Source organism: Solanum pennellii, chromosome 5 (assembly GCF_001406875.1).
Source record: "Solanum pennellii chromosome 5, SPENNV200".
In the NCBI taxonomy this organism is placed as follows: domain Eukaryota; kingdom Viridiplantae; phylum Streptophyta; class Magnoliopsida; order Solanales; family Solanaceae; genus Solanum; species Solanum pennellii.
The window spans coordinates 38578607-38588113 of NC_028641.1; the positions used below are offsets into that span (position 1 = coordinate 38578607).

Sequence of the window (9507 nt, forward strand, 5' to 3'; positions counted from 1 at the left end):
AATAAAAACATAACTGAACAAGCACAAAAGCAAGTATTATAATCGGAACATGATATATACTGAATTATAAGCTAACAGGATGCAATGACCAAATTTATAATATGCTAAGACTGGATACTAACTAAACTATCAATATGGTCAATGGATTAGAGAGTCTGACTGAACTGTGGAAGCTACTAATAACCGATAATAAAAGCACATGAGCTAAATGTGGAGTCCGATATATACGCCCCATCGAGAGGACCCAATACTCTGCAAAAGGTATAAAGGAATGTTGGTGTGATCTCTAAATTGATGCCCATAGAAGGGATTTACAACCTACTTGGGTAGTAGTTCTGGTACAAATTGGGTACGCTGAACCCTAGTCCAACTCGGTATTATGTTACTCCCAATGGATAAAGTGATTAAGACATTATGATTGAATTTCTATAAATATTGGATAGCTCAAAACTAAACATGCAAACTGAGAATGCAACAATTAATATGAGAATGATGAATTAATAATAAGGCATGTGTATCTGAAGTAACTGAAATATTTGACCTATCATGTGTAATTCACAAACTAAAGAAATACATAGCTAGGGTTCTAAAATTTATGCGATAAACTGAATAATAACTTCACAATCTGATTTGGAACATATATTTTACTAATTTATGATGATCTTCTATAATTCTAGAAACCCCTAGGTTTAATTATGATAAGAAAATAAAAAACTGACTGAAAACTAGGGATCTAATGGGTGAAAGGAACCCAATAGTGAAATTCTACATACTTGGTGATGAAATCCACGTAAAAATATTTAGATTTCGGGACTGGAACTGATGGAACCTTGTTGTGTTATTGAACTAGGATTCTTGACCTTTTTCTCCTTTCTTGCTTCTAATTTTTTATGTTTTGATTATGATTTTGACTTACGTAAGTTTTAGTTTATGTTTTTAGGCTTAAACTGACTACAATATGATCATTTAGGGTCAAAACGACGTATCTTAGGGTTTAAACAAAGTGGGAAAAGACCTCTGAGTTAATTGCTTTCGGACCAAACGATGTTTAGGACTGACGGGCCGTCGTACAATCGACGGTCCGTCGTTTGGGTTTGAGGTTGGGTCTGTTCAACAGGCCTTTACTAAAACAGGGATAACTTTTTACTCGGAGGTCTTATTTAAGCAAGCTCGGAGGCTATAGAAAGCTAATTCAATTATCTATCATTTGATAGGTCATGGGACACTGAGTTCATTTATTACTAATAGTTATGATCATTTTAATATGACCCAACAACATTTCCCCCTAACAATCGACGGTCTGTCGTTTGGGTCCGTAGGTTGGGTTTGTTCGACTGGCCTTTACTAAAATGTGCATAACTTTTTACTCAGAGGTATGATTTTATCAAACTCGGTGGCTATGGAATGATAATTCAATTATCTATCATTATATAGGTCATGGGACATCTAATTCATTTTTTCTAAGATTTATGATCATTTAAAGATGCCCCAACAGAATTCCCCCCCAACTGTTTGCTAATATTCACCTACGATCCGTAGGTCCATCTACGGACCGTACTGTCCAATTGTGGTTCTTGTCAGAGAGTGGGAAGATAGGGTCTTGATCGACGGACACAACTACGGACCGTAGTCTAACTTACGGACCGTAGTTCTGTCCGTGGATCGACGCTTAGTCAATTTTTCTAGGCTGCATCATGGGAGATTTTTCAGTCATAAACGACATATGTGTAGTACGGGCCATGGGTCAGGCTACGGTCCGTCGATGGTAACCATCGATTGGACCTGCAGATTTATGAAAAGCTAGTTTTTGTTCTGCTTTGGATACGGGGTGTACATTATCTCCCCCTTGGGAATATTCGTTCTCGAATGAAGACTAAACTTGCTGAAACAGAGGGAGAGAGCTGCAATCACTACTACTAAACACTAAGGACTGAGTTTCTGATTTTATTAAGTTCCATGAACATGCAAATACGCTTAAAATGCAAGTACAAACTTAGGGAACATGATTCTAAGGCTGAATTTCACGCATGAATGACTGAAAAACTTAAGAGGAACTATTACCTCAAGTTGAAGTTGAATCAAAAGGAAAGAGGTGAAGATACTTGGCTTTCATGGGCGCTTTTGCTTCCCAAGTAGCTCCCTCTACGGACTGACTCCTCTACAAAACCTTGACTGAAGCAACTTCTTTGTTTCTCAACTTTCTAACCTGCCAGTCAAGAATCTCAATTGGTAAATCCTCATAAGAAAGACTATCTTTCACCGCCACACTCTCTAATGACACTACCAAAGCTGGATCACCCACACACTTCTTCAAGAGCAAGATGTGGAAGACCGGATGCACTACTTCTAAGTCTACTAACAGCTCTAACTCATATACCACCTTTCCAATCCTTTTGAATATCTTGTAAGGGCCTACATATCTAGGATTGAGCTTCCCTTTCTTGCCAAATCTCATCACCCATTTCATAGGTGACACTTTCAGGAAAACACAATCATCAACTTGGAACTCTAGTTCCCTTCTTCTTACATCTGCATAAGATATTTGATGACTCTTGGATGTCTTAAGTCTCTCTCAATGAGTTCTCAATGAGTTGCACTCTCTCCATAACATAAAAGACTGAATCTGGCCCTATTAAAGCTGTTTCACCTACTTCAAACCAACCAATAGGAGATCTTCATCTACTCCTATACAAAGCCTCATAAGGGGCCGTATGAATGCTGGAATGGTAGCTATTGTTGTAGGCAAACTCAATTAGAGGAAGGTGATCACCCCAACTACGCTTGAAATTGATAACACAAGATCTCAACATATCTCTAGGGTTTAAATGGTACTCTCTGCCGGTCCATTCGTTTGTGGATGAAATGTTGTGCTAATGATTTCCACCAATCGATTTATGATGGGAATAGTCGTAGTTCCCATTCCTAGCCTTCTTATTATCCTTAGCATGTTCCCTAAGCTTATCACTCTCAACCTGCTGAGCATAGGTCATAAGCCTAGAGATGTTCATATCTCCCAGTAACATAGCAATTTTGCACTTTGTTTTCACCAAATCTGACACTCCATATAAAAACTTATTCATCTGAGCCCTGGAGTCAGCAACCATGTGAGGAGCATACCTGGAGAGTTAGTTAAACTTGAGTCCATACTCTTGTACTGTCATGTTTTCCTGCCTCAAGTTCATCAACTCCTGAGCCTCTGCTTCTCTCAACTCAGTTGGGAAAAACCTCTCTAGAAAGGTCTCACTAAAGAAATCCCAAGTAGTAGGAGCTGTATTTGTACCACTATTTTCCTTCCACTTAGTGTAGCAGATATCAGCAACATCCTTCAACTGGTATGATGCAAACTCAACCCGATCATTCCCAGTGACTTGCATTACCTCAAGTATCTTCTTTATCTCATTGAAGAAATTCTTAGGATCCTCATTAGTTTGTGACCCCTGAGTTAATTGTTGTCGGACCAAACGACGACCTGGACTGACGGGCCGTCGTACAATCGATGATCCGCCATTTGGGTTTGAGGTTGGGTCTGTTCAATAGGCCTTTACTAAAATAGGGATAACTTTTTACTCGGAGGTCTTATTTTAGCAAAATCGGTGTCTATAGAAAGCTAATTCAATTATATATCATTTTATAGGTCCTGAGTCACTTAATTCATTTATTACTAATAGTTATGATCATTTGAAAATGACCCAGCAACATTTCCCCCTAACTCTTTGCTAATTTTCACCTACGGACCGTAATGGTCAATCATGGTTCTTGTCATTGAGTGGGCATATGGAGTCTTGATCGACGGACACAGCTATAGACCGTAGTCTAACTTAAGGACCGTAGGTCTGTCCATGGATCGATGCTTATTCAATTTTTCTGGGCTGCATCATGGGAGAGTTTCAGTCAGAAACGACGGATGTGCAGTACGCGCCGTGGGATAGGCTACGGTACGTCGATGGTAACCGTCAATTGCACCTGCAGATTTCTGAAAAGCTAATTTTTGATCTGCTTTGGATACAGGGTGTTACATACTATCAAGCTCAACACGTTAACACCAAATAGGCTCCCTCCGCATAGGTACCTTTTCAAATACATCTAAACTATTGAATATGTCTTATTCTGTACAATTCATGATTCTTTTACATTAGGTTACTGCTGAAAGAAAATGCACCCATCATGATGCTAAGAAATGTAGAGCCCTCAAATTGATTGTGCAATGAGACAAGATTAATTTGTAGAGGCTTTAACAAGAATTTCATACATGCCGAAATAACAACATGTCAATATGCCAGAAACCAAATTTTTATTCCAAAGATACAACTATCACCGCCGGAGAATGAAGGATATCCTTTCAAAATTTTCAGGAAATAATTTCCAATACGACTAGGTTTTGCAGTGACAATAAATAAAGCATAGGGTCAAACAATACCAAATGTTGGATTGTACCTACCACAAAATGCTTTCTCGCATGGTCAATTGTACGTAGCACTATCAAAAGGAATATCTATGGCGCAAACTAAAGTATTGGTCATGATTGAACAACCAGATCGCCACAAAAGGACATATACCAGAAAAATTGTCTACAAAGAAGTTTTAGCAGAGATTTAATTACTACCAAGACTGGAAGAAAGCAAACATGGAAAGATATACAAACAACACGAAGCTGATGAGATATTAAATAATGTATGCAAGTGGGGTAAAAGAGCAGACTATATGAACTAACAAATGTAACATTAGCATTGTATATATACAGTTAGGTCAATATACAGTAAATTAATTACGGATTTAAAAGAGGCATGTATTTGATGCTAAAGGGATGTCAAGATTTGCATACACGTGCAATGCCCGCACAACTAACCAAACCATACTCCTTTGCAGCCACAATAGAAGATCGGCTTCCTTGAAAAAACATTACGACGAGACAACCACGTGCAATGCATGTGCGGCTCATCTAGTGTGTGTGTGTGTGTACATATTATATATATATATATATATATATATATATATATATTGGCTTGTGTTAATTTAAATGATTCGGTGGATGTATATTTAGGTTATTAAAGTAACAAAGCTTAGCAACTTGGTGGTCTCAAATTTAAGAATTTTGCTTTTTATTTTTTATGATAGAGAAAGGGAAATAGTTCCTACTTTAAAATTTGAAACTTTAAATTTATCAAATATAAAATTGAATTTACGAAAATGTTTGAGAAGGATGAAAAATGATTAAAAGGATGTTTTTGGTCATATTTTGTAAATTTAAAAGGTATTTTTGATTGAATGAAAATTATAAGGGTGTAATAAAAACTAAACTAAAATAATTTGGATGAATTTAACTAAAGTCAAAAATACATTAAATGTCATGCATATATATTTTTAACTTTGTTCTTCACATTTCACCCCGTTTTCTCCTCCATTTTCAAGAACCAGAATTGTCATCTTTCACCTCTCATCTTCATTTCGTTAGAACCAAGAAAAAAGTTTGAAACAATTTAGAAAACCCAAATCCATCTTCTCCGATCATCCATTTTTATCTTCTCCGATGTTGTCACCGTCTTCTCCATTGCTAAATCCGTTACAAAAAGCAAAAAAATCCGTCAATAAAATTCCTGTCCAGCTCTCAATTTATTTATCAAACTCAAAATCTTGATTCAACTTCCAATTTCATTTTAGTTCAAAATTCTAACCCAACTCCTAAATTCGGTTGATCCTGAATCATTTCCATCTCCTGTCATGAATAGAATAGGAGGTAGATCAGAAATTAAATAGTAATGAGGTATCCAATTATTTTTCGGTAATACTAATGAGGAACAATATGCATTGTTGTCTACATCTTCGTCAGGTAAAATTAGCAAAACTCGAATGAAAAGTTCTAATTTTGATCATAAAAATGTTGAGTCTAAAGTGGTTAAAAGTAGGAATTCTAGAAAGAAACTTGTTTCAGATGAAATTATTTGTATAAACAAAGAGTCAAATTATTAGGATTTAGTTGCATTAACGGCTGGATTTCCATGTGACTCGTTAAAAGAGAAAAGAAATCGAAGCTAGAGTTGTTGGTGTAGTTGGCGCGATAGAAGAGTATAACTATATTTTAATTAGTAATCACATTATTATGAAATGGAGTGAAAATGTCTTGATTTGGCTGACAAAGGATATGTTTGTTGATATTATACCTGAACGATATATTGGGTTATTAGATTCTACAACTACCTGTTATCGTACTAGTATGTTACTTTTGGGGTGGCATTGGCATAAAGGACAAGATTCCAACTAGGCCAAGTAAGGGAAGAGTGATTTTTATCGGTGCAGGTCTTGCTGAGTTGGAGGTTGTAAGGCAACTTATATTATTTGTATTTCAGCTAATTGTTTTTGAGGGACGAAAGCGTGTAGGTGGAAGGGTGTATACGGGAAATATGAAAGGGGAGAATAAAATAGCAGTTTCTAACTCAAGAGGGAGTGTTTTGACAATTACATTAGGGAATACTCTTGGTTTGTTGGCTCGGCAATTGTCGTATACACTTCATACGGTGAGAGACAAACGTCGACTCTACAGTGCTAACTGAAAGCCCGTAGAAAAGTATTTATATAAAAAAGTGGAGACGACTTATAATGAACTGTTGGACAAGGTAAGAAAGGTTAGGTAAATATTTTCTCCGATTACTTATCTTGGAGAGGCATTGGAGACATTGGGAAAAGATTTTAGTGTTGCGATGAATCATGAGGAGATAAGCTTGTTTAATTTGCATTTGGCAAATCTGGAATATGCAAATGCAGGTTTGCTTTAAAAGCTTTCCTTAGCATTTTGGGACCAAATGACCCCTACGATATGGGAGGGGATCACTAGATTAAAATGTGCCTATTATTTTGAAATGTGCCTATTATTTTGAAAAATCTGTGTATGTCATTCGTAAGGGTAGAGATATTGTGAAGGTAATTACCGCGGGGCAATTATTTGAGTGAGATATGGCATTGTGCACTGTTGCTCTCGGAGTTTTGAAGAGTGGTTCTATCACGTTCATTCCAGATTTGCCTTACAAAAGACAGAAACAATAAAAAGATTGGGTTTTGGACTATTAAACAAGGATGCATTGTTATTCTGTATGTGTTTTGGGACTCTAAGTATGTGTTTTGGGACTCCAATGTTGATACATTTGCATATTCCAGATTCACGAGATGTCAATTAAACGGGCTCATCTTCTCATCATTCATCGCAACACTAAAATCCTTTCGCAAAGTCTCCAATGCCTCTCCAGAAGAAATAATCATAGATAATTCTAGCCTGACCTTGTCCAAAAGTTCATTATAAGCAACCTCCACTTTTTTTTATCCAAATACTCGTCTACAAGCTTCCCATTAACACGATAGAGTGGACATTGTTGTATCAACGTATGAAGTGTATACGACAATTGTCGAGCCAACACACCAAGTGGATTCCCTAAAGTACTTGTCAAAACACTCCCACCTAAGTCAGCAACTTCTACTTTATTCCCTCCTTCCATCTTTTTCGTATACACCCTTCCACCGGCATACTTTTGTCCCTCCAAGATAATTACCCCATACCCAAATAACATTAGTTGCCTTGAAAATGCCTCCCCAACAAGACCTGCCCCAATAACAATCACTCTTCCCTTAGTTGGCCTAGTTGGAATATTGTCCGTAATTGCCAATTCCACCCCAAAATTAACATATTGTATGATAATGTAAGACCCCCAAAATGTGTCTAAAGCCTCACATGTTCCTATAAGATTTTCAACATGATAATTAAGTGTTTTAAAGTATGCATGATTGATTTTAAGTCATTTGGAAGTCAAACATCCAAGAATGACCAAGACGTTCGAAAGTTAGCCCTTAAGACGTGTGTGTCTTCAGTGTGCCTAGCGTGTTTGGATGTGTTGCGAGTGTTGTTTTAGGTTAAACTGATATGGAAGGTCCTTGACATGATAAGGTTTATATTTACATTGTAAAATTTTGGGTACGACTTCCGAAGGGCCCTGAAAAGGTCCTCAAGGAGGACGCAAACTCTGCCAAGACACTACTCTAGCAATGTCTACCAACGACCCTAAATCGACGGCCAGTAAGTTCAACTACACCCCGTCTATAGTGATTAGTTGATTGGGACATAGCCCGATAAAGGCTCAAGGCATTTTTCAAGCCCCAGAACCAAACGTCTGCAGTACGGTCCATCGATGGACCTACAGGGCGTCGATGGGTCCATTGATGCAGCCTGCAAATTAACTGACATGCACACTGTTTCTTTTTTTGGAAGAATGGGAAATCTACCCACGTCCTAACCTGACCCTAGTTGGTTTATTTGGTTATTTTTGGGTATATTAGGTTGATTAAAAATATGACAACCCCATTCCCAATTCAATTCTCAAAAATTAGACTTTCTTCCCAAAATATTCTCTCTAGAAACATCCATTTGAGATAAAGTTCAAGGTCAGTTTGTAGATGGGATTTCCATGGGTTCTTCACCAAGTTTTCGTGGTTCCTTAATATAATAAAGGTATGGTGATCCTTCATATCTAGTTAATATTCCATCTAGAAAGTTCCTTTCAATGTTTTCAATGCAAGCTCATGATCAAACTTCTTCTTCTTCAATCTATTCATGGGTTCTTTCTCAAAACGATTTCAAAAGCATTATTATGATAAATTATGGATTATCTATTGTTTATAATGATTTTTTCAATCCAATTACATGATTAACCCTTGGTCTCTTCTAAACTCTCGATTTAGCCTATGTGTGGGCTTTGTGATCTTGACTTTATGTTGATTTAATTATGATTCTAGCATGTTGAATTGCTTATATCTACTGCCTATGATGTAATGTGATGATAAATTATGTGTTGTTGGTCCAATGTGGATTGGTTCATGAATACTTGATCTCTACTTCCTATCAATTGTTAAAGAAAGATATTCACTCTAATCTCGACTCTATAGTGCATGAATGTAGGATTTCTTTTATATAAAGATAATTGTAGATACTGCGTTATATTAATATTATTGATGAATTGTGGGTATGAATCATTGATGATCAAAGCAAGGGAGTCTTGGTAAGGAATTATCTAGGTTCTTCTAGCCTGTAGATTTGATATTGTAATGTACATGATGTGATGTCAATTATAGGATAGGTGAAGCATGATTTAGTTTAGGTTGTTATATCTTTAGCTACTGCCCTATATGTATATTGTTGATGAATAATGATTAATGATCAAGACAAGGGAAATTGATTAGTGATCTATGTCTCTCTACTTTCTAGTAAATTGGTGATGTAGTCTACTTGCTAGTAAGCATGATCTTGTAGTGGCTTATGCATGATTTTGTTTTTGCAAAAGTATATTTAGCTACTGACCTAGACATGGATTGTTGATGAAATATGAGTATTGATCAAAGAGGATCAAAGGTTGATGAATTGGTAAGAATGACTCTTCCCCTCTACTTCTCTATAGAATTGTTAGTTGATGAAGCCTTGTATGACATTGTGTGGTTTGGTCCACTTATGGTGGTAGTGTTTTCTTCTTG

General features: G+C 36.7%; 1 pseudogene; it reads left to right on the plus strand.

The window, feature by feature from the left end:
• The first annotated feature begins 5847 nt into the window (after positions 1-5847).
• Positions 5848-9507, plus strand: part of LOC107019467 — a 12027-nt pseudogene continuing 8367 nt past the window's right edge.